The 21,440-nt window shown below is 40.9% G+C and overlaps 1 protein-coding gene and 1 long non-coding RNA gene across 8 annotated transcripts in view; one reads left to right on the top strand and one right to left on the bottom strand.

The window, feature by feature from the left end:
* The window catches only part of MECOM (MDS1 and EVI1 complex locus), a 500,218-nt gene that overhangs the window by 392,019 nt on the left and 86,759 nt on the right, over window positions 1-21,440 (top strand). The window lies entirely within an intron of this gene.
* LOC142018211 (uncharacterized) overlaps window positions 1-21,440 on the bottom strand; it is a 35,844-nt gene that overhangs the window by 2,064 nt on the left and 12,340 nt on the right. The window contains exon 2 of the long non-coding RNA XR_012646755.1: window positions 10,689-10,779. This is a non-coding gene — a long non-coding RNA (uncharacterized LOC142018211). The remainder of the gene's footprint in view (window positions 1-10,688; window positions 10,780-21,440) is intronic.

Raw genomic sequence — 21,440 nt, 5'->3', positions numbered from 1 at the left:
GACTCCCTACATATGTACACTAGCACCAGCAGTGCGGTCCTCCAAATGCCCTGTGTCCTTGGCTTCAGTTCTCCTCTCACCGCCTCTACTTTTCCCCTTAGGATCTCCAGGCTTCCTCTCCTCTCATTAGCTCTATAGGCTTCTCTTTTCCCCCTCTCTGGCTCTCAGACTTTGTCTCCCTGGATTCCCAAGCTTATATTCTTCCCTTTCCTTTCTCCCCAAATCTCCAGTCATTTGTTATCCTTGGCTTTCCGGGCTTCTGTTCCTTTCCTCCTGTTGCCATGGGATGCCCAGGCTTCTGGTTCTTGTTTTCTCTCTCTGGATCTTGCCTCTCTCAAGAGTTAGCAGGCTGCTGCTGCCACCAGCGCTTTGCCCTCACAGTCAGGACTGTCACTCCATAGGCTGCTGTGTGTGCTCCTTCATCCCTAGTCCTGGGTACAACTTTAGTGATTGCCCAGACAGGCAAAGCAGCTGGATTCGCCTGGTTCTGGTGCCTAACCCTTTGTGACCTTGGGGAACACAGGTAAGCTGTATAGGCCTCCCCAGATTCTCTTCTGTATAGTGACGAGAATCGTGCTTATCTGTGAGGAGTATTTAGTTTGTGGCCATCTTTGAGAGAACTTTGAAGATGAAGAATGTAACATAAAAGTTCAAATGCAGGATGAGAGTAATGATGGCAGTGATAAAAATGGGGGACTTGCAGCCTGTGTAGTGTTCCACGGGGACTAGTAAAAGAATAAAGTGGAGAAGAAAGAAAGAAACATGTATGCATGATCAAGGAGATTTTTAGTTTGAGTAGAAGACTCTGCCACTCGAGTTAGACTAGCTCCAGTGTAGCTTTAACCTGTGCCATTGATAACCCAGCTTAATCTACACCCTGGCAGTACCATGACACTCCTATTTTTTCTGAAAGATGAATCAGCTTTTAATCAGCTCTATCCCTCACACACACTTTTCTGCAAGGCAAAGTAGGTATGTTTGTTTTCTTGATCCATTTTCCTTTTACCCAAAGCCAGCATGTTTACTTGGACCAATGCAATAGAAATCCCACTACTGATTATTTCTGATGTCCTTCTGCCCCTCCTATGCGGCACAGGGAATCAGTACAGTATAGAATCTTATTCCATGCCCACGGCATTCTTTTTTCAGGATTCTTTTTCCAAAACTGCATTTCCATACAGCAGCTGGTTGTATTTAATAACCACCTGCACAAGTAGTTCTGTTTTCAATGGAAGCAAATGTTGCTTATAAAAGGAAAAAGCCCTAAGGTAGTGGTTTTTGGAGTTTTAATTTGATGTGTGTACTTTTTCCTACTGATTGATGAATGTTCTTCGAAGTGTAACTTTACTCCTCGATTACTAATGAAACAGAGTAGTACAAACAGTCTTCGTTTGGCTCAGTAGTGTTTAGTTAAACTGATCCTCCATGAGGAAGGCTATTTTTGCAATCAGTGTGACGTTTCTGGATGTTGTTTTCAGCAAAGGGGGCTTTAGGGTAGGGGATGAGTGGAGAGAGTCCTTATTAAAGGTGAAATGAGTAGCCAAGTTGTGGCTGCTTTTCTATTGTCAGGCTAGGAAGTTAGGGACACAAGGAGCACTTAGCCATTGTTTGGATATTCATGTTAGTACAATCAGACTATGGTGCTCACACTTCATGAGTGCAAGAGACAAGTTAGCTGTCATGGACTTACACACTGATAGTGTCTCCTAAACAGGGCAACAGGCCCAATCCCCTCTTCCATGCTCATTAGCACTGGGCCGGGGCAAGGCGGGCAGGCTCTGCTCTCTTTTAAAAGTTATCCCTATGTGTATATTCCCCAGTGCCTGTAGGAACACTCCACTGATTAGGTATACCACAGACAGAACAGTTAGGGTACCTAGCCTCTGCACTGATGGAGGCATTAAAAATGTCTCAGGTAGATACACAGATGATAAAATTGAATGGGTAGATGATAAGACTTTCTGGTATTCTGAAAAATGCCTGATTTTATCTATACTTTTAGGGAATATTCAGGAAAATTCAAAAACTGTCATTGGTGGGACATGCATAGTTTCATCCCAGTAGTAATAAAAGAATCCTGGTACAATCCCTGCCCCAACCTTTCCTTACCAGTAAGTATAGCCCCATATCTAACTTTTCCAACTTTGATGAATGGCCATTTTTGTGATGATGCTCACATGCCAAGGAGCTGCACCAAGAAACAAAGAAAATATGTGCCTAAGATATATGATACAGAAATGGAGGTGGAGGAAGTGTCTTTTCCCTTTGGGTGTAGTTACTCTTTTGCATAATTATTGTGGTCAAAACATAGTCATTTAAACTTTAAGTAGTTTTCCATTGTCCTCATTCTGAGAAGGACCAGGCATTTTGGGGGCTGGTAAGATATGGTGGATAACAAAGTGCAGCTGCACAACAGCTAGGAAGTATAAATGGCAATGTGAGTAGACATAGGCACAGGAGCTCTGTTTGAACTAGGACCATGATTCTTAACTTTTACTAGAGCCTGCACTCCTGTGGTTCTCAACATATATTCTTGCACCCCTTATCAAAAATGGAGCTGTGGGGGCCTATACACTTTTAAGTGCATATTAAATATATGTAAATGTTTTATGTTATTACTCACCACAAATAGCAGTACAGTAGGCATACAAAAGTACTCAAGGACTACCCAGAGATGTTGTAGAGTTTTGCTGTGGAAGTGAACTGTAACTGATGCCCTAACAATTAGCTAACTGAATTCAAACACAGCTGCTGCGCTACCACATCATCATCTGCGCATGCATCAGAAATACCCTGCAACATGGCAGTACACTGTATTTTGTAGAGATAATTTCACTACAGTTAGCTTAAAAACTTGGAAATAAATTTTTTTGTATATTGCAGCAATTGTTCAAAATGTATAATGTTAGTAAATACATAGATTTGATGATGCAAAGTAATTGTACTTAGGTGTCTGTGCTTAATTTGTGTTTTCAATGATTTACCTTTTAAAAAAAATGGCATGTCTTGCACCCCCAGGGTGTGTGTGCACCCCAGGTTAAGAACCACTGAACAAGAATCTAAAAACAGCAGCATGGCTCTGGTGTGTTGGGTACCCCTCATGCTAACTGCCTGAGTACACACCCAGGCAGTCGGGCAGGATTGTCCTGGGGAGGCTACCTTGAGCTGCTGCTTGTGCCACCATGGTCAAACCCTCAAGCAGAGCTAGTGCTTTTAATTCCCTGAAATACAAGTCCCAGTTGCTGGGTAGACATGCTCAAAGAAAAGTATTCATGATGCCGTCGTTTGCGTAATAACACTTCAGGTTTCCTTCATAATATGAACCAGAGTTTTTAAGCTATGCACACAAATGCCCTTAGGGCTGCACTTTCCCATGAAAAATATTTCAGCGGCGTTGTCGATTTCCTATTAGTTACTTTGCTGTGACTATGTCAATGACTGCAGGTGTTCTTGAATGGAGGATTAGCATTGACTGGCTGTGTAGAAGAAGCAAGCAGGGATACCACGCATGAAATCCTGTCCACACTGATGTCAATGGGAGTTTTGCCATTGACTCCACTGGATCAGGCTTTCATTCCAGGTACTTATGGTACTTCAAGGTGAGAGATAACAGTATTTCACAATTGTTAATAATCTTGAGATGTTTACTTTTGTATTAAATGTATGCCAAATGGCTGCTTTGTGAAGCAGTTGATTGTAGCAGGGAGTGGTGCCATGAGAACTAGGCTCAAATGATATGTGAAAATGCTGTTGCTGTTTATCTTATCCACCTGCCCTCTTACTCTCCTTCACTTCAACTTCACACACATATGTGGGAAATCCCTGGCCCTGTTTATTTTTCTTGAGTGCTTTGTGTTCTTGTCCCTTTTGCACATCCTGTTCATCAAAACACCCTCCCTCCCACAACCAAAATACAGCTTGCATAGGTGCCCACTTCTGCTTTCACTGGAGGTACTCAACACCCTACCCCATCTGCCTCAAGCTATGCCCACCCTCCAAAACCTGTAACTGGCCTCCTTCTGCCTCCTCCCCTGGGCATAAGGTGTCCTTACTCCTCCATCTCCCTCCTGGAGCCTCTGAATTCCACAAAACAGTGGTTTTGAAGCAAGCAGGAGGCACTGGGAGGGTGAGGGAAGTAATAGATCAGCAGGGTCACCGGCAGGTGGGAGGCACTGGGAAAGGGGACAGATGGGGATGATTGGCTGCTAAGCACCTGCTAAATTTTTCCCAGGGGGTGCTTCAGCCCCAGAGCTGGCACCTGTGATAGCATGGGCCAACAATGCAAGCTGTCAAACACTAGACTGGAACCTGGACTCCCTCCGATTCAGTGGAGCACTGAGGCAGCCTGGTATCATTGCCCCAAAGGCATTGAAGGCATGGCACTGGTAATCTACTGAACCTAACATATCTAAACTATTTACTCTAATATATTATGTGCCCCTCGTTGCCCTATCTAGGCCTAAAATAAACTAGTGTGGCATCAAGGGAGGAGAAAAAGGCCTGGATACTCCCAGAGCTTTCAAATCCTTGTTTAAAATGTTATACTTCCTTAAACCATGGGTAAAGTGAATATTTTCACAGACACATGGACACTGGTGTTATGCAGACATGACTTCCTCCCACTCCAATCCTTGACAGCCATTATTAAAACTGCAGCAATATTTATCAGTACTTTTGAATTGCTTTCCTCTTTATACCTAATACTTATTACCTGGTCAAAGATTAACTATTACTCACAACACTACTCCAAGTAGGCTAGTGACTATTACTATCTTACATTGCAGAGGGAAAAAAAGATATGAAAAGAGACACTGAGTCTGTGCAAGTGTTGCACTGAGAACAAGCGTTTTTGGCTTGATATCTTGCTCCATATCAGAACTACATTACACCAGACTGGCCTGGTATTACAAAGCTATTGTTTTTTAACTGCTACATTAACTACAAGAGCATTTGAAGCACATATGTGTGTGTCTACAAAAGATGCAGACTATGAGAACAGTGACACCCAGAGAGATTGCAAAGTGAGAAGTTCCACCAGCATTTGAAGACCTCATTGTTGTTACATGTAAGGTCAGTAATCAACCCTTCAGGACTTTGACTGTATTCATTCATTCTCTTATTGGTTAGATCCCAGGTTATTAAAGTGTACGAAGAAAACATACAATGGAATAACATCTGGCTCAGCAAAGTTAAGGCTGTGCACATATTCCAACAAGATGACCTTTACGGTGATTGCAGATTTTTTTTGGTTTTTATCCTGTTTTGCAAATTGATCAGCTGGCTATAATGCAGCCTGGCTATGTTTTTAAATTGATCAGCAATTTATTTACTTGTAGAGACTGAAAGATATATATTGTCATTGGTATTTGTATGTGATAGTTAAACTTTTTCATTCAGTGCCAGCAAGATTTAGTCACAATAAATTGTAAATTTGAGAGATCTTGGCCTATTGTGGCTTGTAAAGTCCTTGTAAATGGCTGGTACAAATATTTTTCCAAATGGAAGTAGCATTGAACCTTAAGTTTAAAATGGCTTAGATAGGAAAGGTACATAATTGCCCTGCTACCGCATTGGGCATATTGTGAATGCCAGACAATGGAAAACCAGTAAAGGAAATAGGCTTCGGGGTGCATAGAATGTACTTGGTACAAAAGAGTTGCTTTTTTCCTTGGTTTGTATTACATATAGCAGTAACTGAAGTCATTACAAAACTGGCTTTAATAAAAAAGCAGCCATTATTCAATGGCCTTCATGAAATCAACTGGTGTTCTGATTGATTGCTGTTGAAAAGGAGACTACATCGTAAAAGCCACCAGTTATCACACACTGGCTCCCTTGCTCAGAGCTGGCAACAGACATCACCAGGCACTAGACAGTGTGAGGAGGGTTGGCTGTGGTCCCCCATAAAAAAGTGTGGCCCTGGCTGGAAAGGGCAGGGCTAAGGGCAGACAGCTCTCAGCCCCAGCCACCACTGCTGCCTCAGTAGCAGTGACAGCACTGCTGAGTATCAACCCCTTTAATTCATCATGTCCCAGGGCAACTGTCTCCCATGTCCCTACCCTGGCTAGCAATCTCAGTGAAAAGGCCAAAATCTGAATGGGCATGCAAATGGGCCCATCCTTTCACCCTTAGAGGAGGTCCTTTCAGTCAGGAATGTGACATGTGAAATAGCTACTAGGATAACAGTTGCAGCCCAGGGTACAGTCCAGCCTGCACTAGAGCCAAATGATCAATTTACAAAACAATAAAAAACACAAAAGAATTTTGCCATCATCTTAAGGTCTTTGTTGGACAATGTGTACAGCCTTAATTTTGCTGAGCCAGATGTTATGATATTGTGTATTTTCTTCATACTCCGATACAGAGTGGAGAAATACAGAATCCAAGCCAAAGAGGTGGAGGGAAGGCCGGAGACCTGATGCTTGAAGGAGAGCATTCAGAAAGACCACAAAGAAGACAGAAGTGCAGATGGTTCTTTGACACCTGTCCTCTGGATAGATTACATCAATATCCTGGAGTGTCAGCCTAAGTCCTTAAAGGACCACAAAATACACCCCCAAACATGCAAAAAGTGACATAGTCAAGCTAAGTAAAATAACTATAATAGCAAAGGCACTCCTTTACTTTAAGATGCTCTTACCAGAGCTAAATCAGCAATTGATGAAACTTCCTGTGAATATCCATTTAAATTCCAAACTGCTTTTCAAGCCAACCATGTTTGTACAATTTCACACTCTGAATCTTTGAGCACCAAACTTTATTAGCATACTATGCAATTTTAAAACAAAATATTTGCATAAAATCCAGAATCAAATGTTAAATTGTGTATTCAGTTATAAACTTTAATTCACAATTTTCACTGTGTCAGCTAATCATGGGCATCCTCCAAAGACACAAGGGTCTTTAACATGTTGCACAAATTAAAAATATTCACAATTTGCAGTGATCTGCTGACTCACAATTATTTGCTGAAGAAGCTCAAGAATTTCCCCACCCAATAAGTTTGTCAGGTTTGCAATCTGTTGGAGACAAGGGCTGATCTACACTAGCCTCCTACTTCGAAGGGGGCATGTAAACAAGCCTCAGAGAATGGCAATGAGGTGCTCTGTTGCACATGCAGTGCTTCATTAGCATAAATCCCATCACATGAACTTTGAAGTTGCTAACTTCAAAGCGGCAGCAAGCAGCGTAGCCATGGGCACTTCCAAGTACCTGCACTACTTTGAAGTTTCCTTACTTCAAAGGCTTTGGGAGTAAGGGAACTTTGAAGCAGAGCAAGTCCTTCAAAGTACCAGCGGCTTCCCTGCTTGCGCTGCTTCAAAGTTAGCAACTTCAAAGTTTGCTTGATGGGAATTATGCTAATGAGGTACTGCATATGCAGATCAGCACCTCCTTGCTATTCTCTGATCAGGTTGATTAGCATGCCACCTTCAAAGGAGGGGGCTAGTGTAGACAAGCCCAAGAGAAATAAAAATAATATTTCCTGCAAATTATCTACTCTTCCCCACTCCTGAGCTAGGGTTTGATTAGCAATTCTTTGCGCGATGTTTGCCTGTTTCTGTTCATAGAAGACTTAGCCGTAGGACCCTAATAAATAAGCTTTTAAAATGTATATATTAATTCAGACTAATGGCTGCTGTTACTACAGCAAACTTTGTTCTAATGCAAACTTACTGCTACAGGCTGTGTTGGAAACCATCATTTAACACATCATTTTTGGTGCATCACAGGGAATCTCAGATAACCTGGTTTTAGTAAGTCCCTGTTGAATCACTTCAGTTTCTTTTAACACTTTATGATGCCTAGAGAGGTAAGATATCCTTCCCTGAAATGCTGGTGTATTTGCCCTTAACACTTCCAGTAGGGAAATAAAAATTCACAGTACAAAGTTGATTTTTTCCATTCAAATATCTACAATGTGACTTAAGTGAATCGTGCAGGTAAAGTCACTTATGTTCATGGAAAATGAAAAGCAAATGGCTAGTTCAGTTTACTTGTTTGTCAAGGAACAACCAGATGGGGTGCAAGATCTACACTCAGTGATCCTCCACACTGCTCTTCTGATCTGATCCATAAATGTTACGCTGGGGAAATATAGGAGCTGTGATCTCAAACTCTTCACTGAGGTCTCCATTTGGACAGTTGCCAAGGATCCTTGTGGCAACATAGTCCTGCCAGTTCAAAACAAGCGTTCAGCTGGCACATCCTCTAATGTGGCACCCTCACATAGGGCCATATCCAATTCACATTGCCTTCAAAGGGAGTCTCTTTTCAATTATACATTTAAAGGCAGTTTAAGAGCCCAGCATTGCAACTTGCTGTCTGAGACCTGCTTAACTCACCATGATGCAGGTAGTAGAATCCAGCGTGCTTTCATTGGTGGAAGGGGTCTGCACCTGATATACAAGGGCAGAAAGCACTTTTTTGTGATACAGTAGGGAATGATATTACTTTGACTTTTTCTCCAGTGTAAGTCATAAACAGCTTTTCTAGCCAGACAGAAACAGATGTACATTTTTTCCTTTTATTCCCAGGTCATATGCTTGAGGTGTCTATCTTATTTCTTGTCTCTCTATTTAGTCTGCTCAACAAAGAATTTCAGTGAGGATGACAAGACAGTCTTTGTACACAGGGTTTTTGTTTCAGTTTAAACTCCATTATTACTCTAGCAATGTTTTAAGTCCAGTTGGAAAGTGAAGATGTAAATCAGTGCTTCTGGCTCAGTCTATGCCTGTTTCAATGCTTCTGAAAGGGTGCATAAAGGAGCATGTTATGTGGATATTTAGGTCACTGATTACATTGCCTGCAGTCATGGCCTCTGAATAGGTATTCGTTTTATACAATTATAAAAACATTAGAACCAAAATGGCAATATTGTCATAGCCACTTTGTTTCTTAAAAATATCAGTACTGGGGAGTCTAATATTTTCTTGAAATGTTGCTCTATTATCTTAAAAATATTACCCATCATATTTGCATCCACTGAAATGTCTAAGAAAACTTAGGGTAATGTCAAATAGCCCCTTTTCATACCTCTGGAAAGGCATTCAGCACCACTGTTTCCTGTAAGCTCTGTGCTTCTGGGGATGCTCAAGAGATTCTGATGCTGCCCAGCTCTTACGTAGAGCACTCACAGCTAAGTTTTTTGCTTCTAGTAGTAGTGCACATTCATACTGCTTTAGTGCATGTAAAAAATTATTCTGCACATGGATGGAAAAAAATCCTCATATGGATAGGGAAGATTAGAGGGAACATTGCTTAGCACCCTGCATGATTTGGCCCAAAGTGGAGAGATGAACTAGTTGGACTGGAAACAACCTAGAGTGAGCGGCCATAACAGGGAGACCAGGAGCAGCTTTTTGTTTTTATTTTGGATAAACAGCTTTGTAATGGATAGGCCAGATCCTTAACTGGTATAAATGAGTGTTTCTTCATTGAAGTGAATGAAATGATACCGATTTACAACAGCTAAGGATCTGGTCTTTAACAGATGATCAGATGGTAAAATAACTGGGAGGAGGGAAGTACTGATTTACAAAATTGGACAGAAAAGTAGTGTTTACTTTCTTTATGGCTTATATTGCAAAACAATACATAGAAATGTAAGGTAATTAGTGGGCTATATCATGCAATGTGATTTTAGATAGACCTCTCCACTTAAATGTCAGGCACAATGCAGAATAATATAGGGGCATGCTGCAATATATTCTCTGAACACCAGGCTGAGGGTGAAATCCTGGCCGCAGTAATGTTACTGGACATTTTCCTGCTGACTTCAATCGGATCAGGATTTCACTTTGAAAGTTCTGTTTAAATCCAAGCTACACTAACTTAAAGCAGTTTCCTTTGATGAATTTACTATGACTATCCCTATCCCTGATGTAAGTGGAGCTCTTTAAGATTCTGAACTGGATTGGCATTTCCCCTTTATTTATGGATCTTTGTTGCCCAACGTCTTAACTCAGTAGCTAGAACAACAGTGCTCTAGAGATACCACCTTTGTTTCCAGGGATTTTTCAGATATATCTTTTAGTTTCTCTAACGCCTTTGCTTGGTCCTTTGGAATTTTGGATGGAGCCCATTTTGCCCTGGTAATTTACCAGTTGTCTAATTGTGTGCTTTTTTCCTCTTCATCTTTCTGGAATGACCTTCATTTTCCTCTTAGGAAATTTCTGTTGCTTTCATCAGGTCTCACTTTGCCCTTGAGAAAACAGAGGCAAAGTGCATTTCACATTTTCCCCTCACAATGTCTACATCTGCCACCAAATCCTCTTGCAGATGCCTGTCCTTGTACCATGTCTGTCCAGTGCTTGCCCCTCTGATGTAGCCTGATGCTTTAAAGAAATGCAAGAATAATGCAGACTCCTCAGCTTGAAATGAGACAAGGAGTCCCCTGTACTCCAGGGGTCAAATTCAGTCATTGATATCAGTGGGAAGTGGTGCATGATTATCTGAATCCAAAAGCTGGCTATCAGCTTTAGTTGCATATATTCTCCCAAACTACTTAGTTAACACCAATGGGGTCAGAATAGAACCAGCTCAATGACTATGGATTGAGCTGTTTTTTAACTATACTGTTATAAGAAAACTATGCTATTTTAAAATATAATTTACAAGGTTAAACTCATCCACCATAAGAAGGTTGGATGTAAATAGAAGCTTGTAGAAACCATGAGTCATGTGCTTACCTGGTATAAATCTGCGCTGCTCCCTTAATGGAGAGATTAATTTTACACCATCTGAAGATGTAGCCTATGTGACCAAGAGATTTGTTCTTAGCTGAAAGGCAGATAAAGATAAGATGAATAAACTTAGAAACACCCTTTTCATAAATATTTTTTTAAAACCAGGAACTGATGTGGACATGCCAACATGAGGGAATGTGTGAGTATTAAAAAAATAGAAAGAAGAGAGAGTAGATATGTTCCGGCTTTACTTCCAGACTTGACTGATTACTTGCCTCATTAGCTTGCAAACATAAAAGACCCTTTGTAGGGATAAATACATGGGTGCATACCTACGTTTCCAAAGATTTAGGATCATGTGGTTTTCCCATACAGATCTTATTTTGTGGGGAGATTCAGGAAGCTGGTTGCTCTGTATGGTAGGTGCAGACAGAAGAGATTCCTGACCTGAACCCTTCAGTTTGTTTTCCAGGGTTTGGAAAGCTCTAGATGACTGACAATTCCACCGTAGCGTCTCTAGCATACTCTCCCCTGCCTCTACCCCCAATAGCTGAGACCATTTTTCTATGTCTGATGGGTTGATACTCCCTTACGGTCCTTGTTCATAAGGCCAACTTCCCTATCATCTAAATCTTCATTCCTGTTCTCCCCAGAAAGGGTTTGGGGAAAATAACTGGTAAAGGCTGCTGCTCCCTATACAGCCTTGAAGGGGGCTCTTAATGGAATGCCATACTCTTTAAGGCAATGGAAGTAGGCAAATTCTCACACTGGAAGCTATCTGCTACACTAAGACAAAGACAAGTTAGGTGGCCCCCACAGTAGCTTTAGCCCAGTAGCTAGAGAACCAGTAAGGACTCCCTGGACACTGCATGCTAAGGTTTCTTGAGCGTCTCACCTAATTCTTCATTGCAAGTGAATCCACGGATGTTCTTAAGTACTGAACTAAGGCTTTCAAGTCATATCTTTCCCTGATTCAGAGAAGCAGCTAACTGAAAGTACAAGTGATTTGTCTATTTCACAACACAGTGGAAAGGACAAATGGGCTGCTATCCTATACCAGCATCCCAAAAAGGATTTGAGGGTTGTAACAGATCCATCCCAGGCAGTTCCTTAAAGATCATGTTGAAGATGACTTTTCCAATTACTCCTCTTTCTATATCCCCTCAGTATGTGGTTTGATTAAGTCAGTCCTGTTCCTGTGCTTCTGACCTCTATTCAGTCCACTGGTCCCACTTAAGGGCCCAGTTGCCCTTGCTGGGGTTAGGGGTGGGCTGGGGGGATGAACCTGGTCCCACCACTCATAGCAGGTTCCAGCCCAGGGACCCTGTGCAGCTGCTAGAGTGAAGGGCTGATTCCCTTAGCCCTTGGCGCAGCAGCTCTTCTCCCTGGGCTACTTCCCCAGACAATTCCCCCAATACCTTCTCCAGGCTGCAGGAGTAGTGAGTCTCCCCCCCTCCCCCATCCGCCTGCCCGCCTCTTGATCTGCTGAAGCACCTCACTCTTCCTCCATGGTTTCTGGTGGCGTGGCGTGGCGTGGCGTGGCGTGGCGTGGCGTGGCGTGGCGTGGCGTGGCTCGGCTCGGCTCGGCTCGGCTCGGCTCGGCTCTCACACTCTTGTCCTACCCTTCCTGTTGTGAAGGGCTTTTAAAGGCCTCTCATTACACCAGTCATGGAGTCAGCTGGCCCCAATTAGGCTGAGCCATCTCCTGCCCAGCTGCCTGAGATTGCCCTGCTGGTGCTCCATAGGCCCTGCTGCTTGTTTGGGCTCCCTCTGAGGAGGCCCTGCCACACTGGCTACTGAATCTTTTTGTTCTTACACAATAATAACAATATAAAGAAACCGTGTGGGTGCAGTTGGTCCTAAATAATTGTTTACTCACTTACAAACAAGACAGTCCTGCTGCTTTGGCTGGATTCTGATGGCTTCTCACAACCACACACTGGGGGTGTCTACACGGGCACAAATCTTTGAAATACCCATGCTAATGGCCATTTTGAAGATTACTAATATTCAATTCAGCGCCTCATTAGCATTAGAACACTTCCGACCACAGCGCTTCGAAAGCACCACTTTCGAAAGCGCATGGCTTGGCAGGGCTACACGGGCGTCCTTTTTGAAAGGACCCCACACCTTTCAAAATCCCCTTATCCCACTCACTGATCGGAATAAGGGGATTTTGAAAGGTGCAGGGTCCTTTCAAAAACGACCCCTGTGTAGCTGCGCCAAGCTGTGCGCTTTCGAAAGTGGTGCTTTCGAAGTGCTGCAGCCAGAAGCGTCCTAATGCTAATGAGGCGCTGAATATTCAGTTCAGTGCCTCATTAGTAATCTTCGAAATACGGCTGTTTCGAAGATTTGTGCCTCTGTAGACACAGCCTCTGTGTTCACAGTGCAAGAGGGCTTACAAACCATTTTAATGGATACTACCCTATTCCCTTGCACTATACCATGGGAAGAAGGTAATTGGGTCCAGGAGAAAGGAGGAATGCATGGCTGGTTCTAGGGATTTGGCTATTGAGATTAAACCTGCAAATAGCTGTAGTCACCCAATTCAAAACAATGGCAGAAAGTTTTGCTGCCCTAGACATCTTCTTGTACAGCTTGTAAGATAGATATAATGGTTTAAGGAGGAAAGGTCCCAGGCCACTACAACCCCCTGAAGTCATCCATTGTGTATTTTTGGAAGGGATAGTTTCGCTGGGTTTGGTGCTTTGTCAGCTGTGGAAGCAACCTTAGCCCCCTTCACAGAGTTTTCCTGAGCCTAGTATAGGCTGAAGTGATGTGACTCTTTCACAGAACTCTTCCAAGGATAATAGTAACAAGAAGCATGAATTAGAATAGATTCTTTGGAGTTCTGGAGATATCAATGCCGCGCTGTTAAAACCATGAATAGCTAAATATACTTTTCCTGATATATGACTTCATTGAATCAGCAGCAAGATACCATCTTGTCCTTTGTGTTCAGGCAACATAACATTTTGTTAGTTCTCATGAAACATGAAGCACTGCCCCTGTTTCAGAATAAAATAGAACAGTGGGTTCTGTCTGTCAGCTGCTGCCCCACTCTGTTTACTGAGATAAACTTCTGTTAATGGGTGAGCAGGAAGTTAGACTGGTTTAGGGAAACGGCAGGCTACTTTTTTGTCAAAGTGGTTAGCTCATATTGGGTGCAATGTTTTGGAATATAAATTGAAAGGGATTAATCTGAGTACCAAATGTACTTTTATGGAATGACACATTTTTTTTTATTCATGGGTTCCTTTTGTTCTTCAGAATTGTTGGGTAATTGGGAAAGAAATTTATGTCAGTACTCATTTTTGTTTGTTTTACCCATTGTGAATTCTAAGCAAACATTCGGTTTTCTCTCTTACTCTCAAATTAATAAATTTTTTAAAAAGGGCAAGCAGAAGTTTTATCATAGAAAGGAAGAAGTGCCCAAGGTTGCATGAAATCGCCTGGGGTCTTTCCTATTGCTGTGGAGTGTATGTGAAAGGTGCTCAGATGCCATGGTGAAAGACAGCAATATAAAACCCCAAGACAGAAGGTAAAATATCAGGAAGGAATGGACAAAGTGATCCAAGGAGGGCAAAGCCCTAAGTGGAGTCAAATCTTTTGTTAAAGTTCAAAAAGTTTGGTTGCTGTATATATTTGGCATTTTTGTATTCACTTTCCTACTCCTTTTCACTTTCTAATGCTGGCTGGAATCCAAAAAGCTACAGTAACTATAGAAAAGCTGTGATTACCACAGGGAAAAAATATATTATGCTAATTCCAGTGAAGAGAATTTTTAAACTGCTAATATAGCCTTCAAGAGAGGAATGAACTTTGGAACATTCTTGCCAGATTTCTAGCCCAATTGTGTATGCCCAGGGGAGTTGGATCAGACTCAGATAAGCATCCAAAATTCATCCAAACCTTATTTCTCAACCTTCTAAAGTTCACTCATGCCTAATTATAGTAGAGTTAGTGGTAGCAGGATATGAACATATAGCATTTAAATTAGAAATTGGCTGCTCCTAGTCTTTTCACAGCTAGAGTCCTTAACCAAATATCAACTCTCTTAACCAAAACAAAACAAAATAATGCCCTTACTTGGGCTGCAGCCATACCACACTGTGCTGTGATCCTGTGAGATCTCCTAAGCTGGGTTAGGCCAAGACAATATTTTGATGGGAGACCTGCAGAGAAAACATTGATACTACAGGAAATGGCGTGCGTAACTCAGTAGGTGGGACACTTTTCTCTGAGTGAATACTAAAAAGCATAAAATTTAGGTGTAAGGATTTGGTTTTTGGTGTATGTATAAAGTTCCTAAGTGCCTTCTCACGGACTATCATGTTAATTCTGTGTCCTGGCCAAGTTTTACATTAGTAATTACATTCTGACTCTACATTTCCCTTGTGATTCCAACTGGAAATAGTATGCTTTGCTCCCTGCCCAAATGCTTTGCTACAGGCTGGTAAACAGTTGCTGTGCTACACCTCAGAGCTTCTCACTTGTGAAGATATGATCTCTGGGCATAGTTTGTATAGTCATTTAATATGTGATGTGTGTTGGGAACCTTCTAGGTAAAAATAAATGAAAGAGCATCATTATTCGTTAATTGCCTGATTTAACTTGCACTTTCTTATGCCCCTCTGTTAACACTCTTCATTACCAGTCACTTAGCATGTCATTTATCCCAATTTTAGATACAGGCTTTTAAATTCCTATACACTTCACATATGCTTCATGCTGCCTGGAATCATTTTGAGTACCATTGTCTTCATGGTAGTCCACGAGTCTCTTTCCCCCTCTCTACTGTTGTGCCTGCAAACTTTTACAGTGACATCCATCTGACAGCAGCAGCCAACTAACAGTCAGTGGACAGAGGGCCACTTGGCAGGAACTGGTATTTACATAGGTTCTCTTATGATTTTCTGGGCAAGGAAGTGCATTTTACTTCATGTTTAGACAGCACCTAGGAGATTGGGTACTCTGCCATAATATGAATGATTAATCATAACATTGTAAGTGGAGATCCCCATGGAGATAAAGGCTTAAAACTAGATTACATGAAATGGCTTTTGATGATGCAAATTCAGAAAGAAGCTTGGTTCCCCGCTGGTTTGCCTTTACACCTGTGTAAAGTAGGTGTAAAATGACACTATTCCTATTTGGTTGCAACTTATAATTTACTTTGGTTAGCCATAAATTGCAAGAGAATGGAGACCGATGTCTGATCCATCCTATGTGGATTCCATCAATGTAATATTTGAACATCTCTCTGTATTTATTCTTACAAAATTAGGTGAAGCAGAGAAATCTGTTATTTCCATTTCACAGAAGGGGAAGTGGGGCACAGAGAGGCCTGATCTACACACAGTTTTTATAACAGTGCAACTAGTTTGCATAAAGGTGCAATTTTTTTTAAAAGATGGTTATACTGGTACAATCTCTACTGTAATTATACTACTAAAAAGTTGTTTTATAACAGTAACATTTATTCCCTTTCAGAAATAAGATACACTGGTATAAGCGTCCTTATTTCACTATAAGTGAATCCAAATGGGAAGAAAGTCTTGTACCACTTTAACTATATCAGTATATCTAAAGAAGTGGAATGACTTTCATATATAGAGAAGCCCTACATGACCTGCCAAGGAAACACAGAAAGTCTGGGTTACCAAAACTTTTTTTTCCTAAGTACCAGGTTAGTGTCTCAACTGCTGAACTATCATTCTTTCTGTCCTTAAGAAAAAGGTCAGTCAGTCAGTTTAAGTCGAAAGGAGTTTGAGTTAGTGTAACTTACTTATTGGCAATCAAGATCATATTCTCCATTGAAAACAAAATTCATCCGTGATAAAATTATACTGAGAACTTTGAGGGAGAGGAGGTATAATTTTTAATGTTTGAAACTAAACCTTTAACCTATTGATTTTTTTTCTATTTTTTTCCAGCTGAAAGTATTTGCCAAATTTGACCTAAATTCACAAATAGGTTTGGTGCCCTGAAAAATGCATTTCTTCAGTAACAATTTAAATGGAGTGCTTTTTAAAAAATCTGCAGTAGAAATCATCAGTAAAATGCTACCTAAAATACATCTTATGCCATGCAGAAGTAAACTTCCGCATAAGTTGTTCTGGAGTGTTGTATCCATTTCCCATCAAACCAATTTTCTTTCCCATCATTTCCATGTAAAATCAGCAATAGCTTGTATATCGCTCTTACTTTCTTTCACAGGCTGAAAGTGGAGAATGACACAACAAAAATAAGTTACTCTCTGATCGCTCAAGATTTGAGCCTGGACAGACTATAATATTTCGACATAGTTTTGTTTTTAGATGCATATTCACATGAGAGAGTAACAGAGAGGTAGCCATGAAGAGAGGATGTCTACATGTTATAACGACAATGTTGAGTTAAATGTGATAGGGAAAGATCAGCACCTTTCTCACTGAGACTCCTCACTAAGTGAACTATTAGCATTTTGGCAGCCTACAGAGTGGAAGCCTTTCACAGGGTCACTGCCCAATATGTCCAGTAATTATTGCTGTAAACATTTTTGTTGAGAGGTCCAGACTACAGAAATGTATGGTACTTTGAAGGAACAGGAGGAGACTATTAATCTCCTGATGCCTACAAAGAGGTTTTTGTAGGTCACAACTGAGTTTAGTGTTGATGTATAGTAGAACCTAGAACTGCAGTAGAATTCACGTTAGATAGTGCAGGAACATATGATGGACTTATGTACAGGGGAAAAAACATTGAAAATCATAAGAGCGTATGGTTGTTGAAAGCTGCAAGAACAAATGCTTTCCATATCAGAACACATTGTGCTCTTCCATCTTTTGAAAACTTCCATCTAAACATTAAAAACCTCCATATTTTACTAGGATTTCTGCCTTGGGCTTCAATCACCAAAGCTGTAATTTCATTTACAACAAAACAAGAAGTGGCATATAGTTACTTGTCTTTCCTTCTTGCTGCCATTTGCTTTAAGTTCTTGAAAGGTCATAAAACAAGGAAATAAAAAAGTCATCGATGTATAGTTTTGTTAACTTTATCTTCTGAACATTAAACATTTTGTGTCAAATTTTTTATGGTACATAACATGTTTTGCCTTGCTGTATCATGTATACAGGACTTCAAAAAGTAAATGAGACAGCCTAGTAAATGTAATGGATGTGTAAGAACAGTTCTTTAGATCTCTTGTACTTAGCATAGTGTCTTTTAGTTTCTAGAGGTGCTTTTAACATGATATCTAAGGCTACTTATGAAATCATTTATTCTTTGCATGGTGATACAAAACATGAGCTAATTACAAAGTAGGGCCTGTCTTGTATGGATTGTTTTACCCTCCAAGATTTTGTTTAGATTTAATTAACTCTTTTTTAAAATATATTTTTCTACCTAGATAAATCTTGACATTTTAGCTTTCTAAATGCTGTGCACTGTGGTTCCTTTAAGAATATTTTGCAAATACGTTTTCAAGTCATGGTAAGGGTATTCTGTGATATTTTTCTGATATTTTGCATAAGAAATTTCCTGTTTGCCTTACTGCCACCCATAACCACTCTGCTCCACCTCCTGTTACTGCAGCTCTCCGGGGTGTTTGGTGAAGTGATTTCACTAGGGAGACCAAGTTATGGGATGTAACTGGAGATGTGTTTTATTCCAAGAAGCTAACCTGTTAGACAGGTTAACCAATTAAGAGCTTGCACTAACCTACATTGACATGCCCCCTGTGAGCTCAGTGGAGTTACCTCTGATTTAAGTTGCTGTTGAGTGAGATCAGAACCAAGGAGTCGTAATCTACCCTTATGTATTCACGTACAACCTCATTGTAACTAACGGGGTTACTGACTGTGCCATCAACAGTGTGTTCAGTGGGCTGTGCCTCCTCTAGTGTTTAAGGCAGCCAACTGGCACTCAACCCAGAGCCCAACAGTCAGTTGTTCTCTCAGCTGTCACTGAAGCAGTTGCAGATGGCACCATCTTGTTTTCACAGTACTCTGGAAATTCCATGAAAAGAAATCTAAATATAAATCTAGGAAACTAGGGATTAAAACCGTGTATAACGTGCCTGGGCTCCATTCCAGCTCCACATAGGTCATGGTGGTGGGAAGTTTAAGGGTATGGCTACTGGACCATAATTATTTGGATCCACTGGCCACAGTCCCATCTCCGGGGGGTGGATAAGTGTTGTATCCTCTTTCAAGTACAGTTCCTGTGGAGCGGCTGTACATTCTAGCCATGAATTGAAAGTAGGGACAGTTTCTGTGATTGTATGTGGAAGGAGTTATGCATGGTCTTAGATAAAATCAGGATTAAAGTTTCTTGATCTTGCTATTACAAATACTTAGCACAGAGGTCAGTGAGTTCCAGACCGAAGATAAACAGGCCCCCCAGTCTTCCCTTAGATATGCCCACCCTGCTCCATTTGACATCACCAGGAGTCGTGCTGACCTGCCAGCAGAATTGGGCAACTGTTTGGTGAGTGGAACAAAGACAGTAATCTAAACCAGAGTGCAACCTGCCAAACAGGAGGATAGGACTGTCTTGGCAGGAATGCAAGGCCTGTAGGAGGAAAGGAATGGGGAAGAGATTTGATAAATAAAATGATGTGAAACCAGACTGCTGCCCAGTTATGAATCAAAATTATAAAATCAATATGTATTGATTTGTATATGTCACATAAACAATTGGTCAAAGTGGTGCTTAGATTTAACATGTTGATTATGTAACAGTCAATAGAAATAACTTGAGGTTTCGGGAGTTATCACCTTGTGGCTGTTTGGGGCTGCAATCCAATCTGGATGCATTTAGTCAGTTAGTTTTTGTTATTTTAATATCTTTGAAATATGGCTTGTTGAGTTTTGGGCATATTTGAAAAGAAATAAGCATTGAGTTGAATTGAAATAAGCATTGAGCTGTCATAAAATGTTCCTGAACACATGCAAACTTGGGACCTGATGCTGAAAATGTACCTCTTTCTTGTTAAGCTATTCCTCTCATCCTGAGTTGCAAGCTTGTATGACTCAACAAGATAAGGCTGCTTTTACTAACCTTCTAAACTGTGCAAGCAGAAATAACTGCACAGTAATCTGTATCACAACTACTTGTATTACCAATATAGTTTAGCCAACTTTCTCCTTAGCAGCTCAGAGACCCTGTTTCTCCCAAATAGGAGAGTTCTCTGGCTTTGGTGTATAATCAGTATGGAACAAGTATTCTTCATCAGCAAACAATTTAAGGGAGAAAAAAGGGTGGAAGAAATGGCTCTCAAATGATGGGGGACAATTGATTATCACCCAGTGTTGCGAAGATGAGGGAAGCTGTTTTGGACAGTTGTGAGACGGGATGGGGTGTAGGGACAGTGTTTGGAACTGAGTAACTTGGTGCTGGATAGTCTGTACTGGGGACATTCACTCTGCTTCTGACAAAGCGGGTCTTTGCCCATGAACACTTATGCTCCAAAAAAATCTGTTAGTCTCTGAGGTACCACAGGACTTCTTGTTGTTTTGAGGATACAGACTAATATGGCTGCCCCTCTGATATTTGCTCCTCCTGACTCTTCCTTGGCCTGTGGCTGCCAGAGAATGGTCATCCTGGCTGTCCCTGTCCCAGAAGCAGCCATGCCTCAGTGCTCTCCCAACCCACACCCACTAATTCCTTTCCTATTTGAGGAATGCCACCAGGCAAGAAATGTCACCTGAACAAGGATAATTTTCTTCAGATAAAATGAATGGTAGAACTCTCCAGATTTGTGATTTTAAATTGACATTTGGGAATAAGAGGGAAAAAAATGTCCAAGTCTGAAGAGGATAATGGATATAAAATGGAGATGATTTGAAAGAAGAAAAGGATAATCCCTGTTATATGGAACTGGTGAATATATTACAAAGAATGGAAAAAAAAGATATTTCCTAGAGACTGTATCACTACAGCTGATAAGCAAATTATTCTGTAGTATGCTGATGGTTATTTAGTGCTTCTGTCACATGGGTGACAGTTGGAATTTTTTTTAATCAAAAATCTCCAAAGGTCTCACAACCACTGCTTTGGGAAAGTGTGAAATACACTTGGTGTTTTCTGAAAGTTTTTCATCATTTTCAACTGAAACCTCTATTTAACTTGATCCAGACTTTGCCCAAGTTGACAGTTACTTTGTGTTGTGCATCTGATCTAATCTCTTACAGCTCCAGCTTTACAACATACCATCTTTCATTTTATTCTTTCTTATGACTGCCTTATCATATTATTTGACAGTTGCCTTGTTATTCATAAATATATGAAAAAAATCAACATAAACGGCTACCTCATCGGTTGGTGTACTTCATTTCCTTCAGTGCCAATGACCCAAATGACCCAAATTGATCATAAAGCACATGCAGGTGTAAATCTGAGAAGGAAGGCAGGCATTAAGAAGGGAGAGAAGATCTTGGAATTAATGCACAAAATTAACAACATCCAATCTTAAATCAATATTCATGGATCATACAGTCTCTGGACTCATTAGTAGCTAAAAGATAATCTCTTCTTGTTAGACTATGTAATATATTCCTATCATTTTGCCCAGATACATTCAGATGGTTGCACAACTGGCTGGGCATATCATGAAGGGGAACAGTTCTATACCCTGCCAGGTTTCTGGTCATTCATATAGGGTTAGAAAGGTCAGTGTTCTATTTTTCAGCATCCCTCCTTATGGGAATTGTGATCAATCTTATGTTTCCCACTTGCATTATTGCAAGCTGACTCCTAGCAACAAGCCTT

The sequence above is a fragment of the Carettochelys insculpta genome, chromosome 10 (assembly GCF_033958435.1).
Source record: "Carettochelys insculpta isolate YL-2023 chromosome 10, ASM3395843v1, whole genome shotgun sequence".
In the NCBI taxonomy this organism is placed as follows: domain Eukaryota; kingdom Metazoa; phylum Chordata; order Testudines; family Carettochelyidae; genus Carettochelys; species Carettochelys insculpta.
This window is presented reverse-complemented; position numbering and strand designations above follow the sequence as displayed.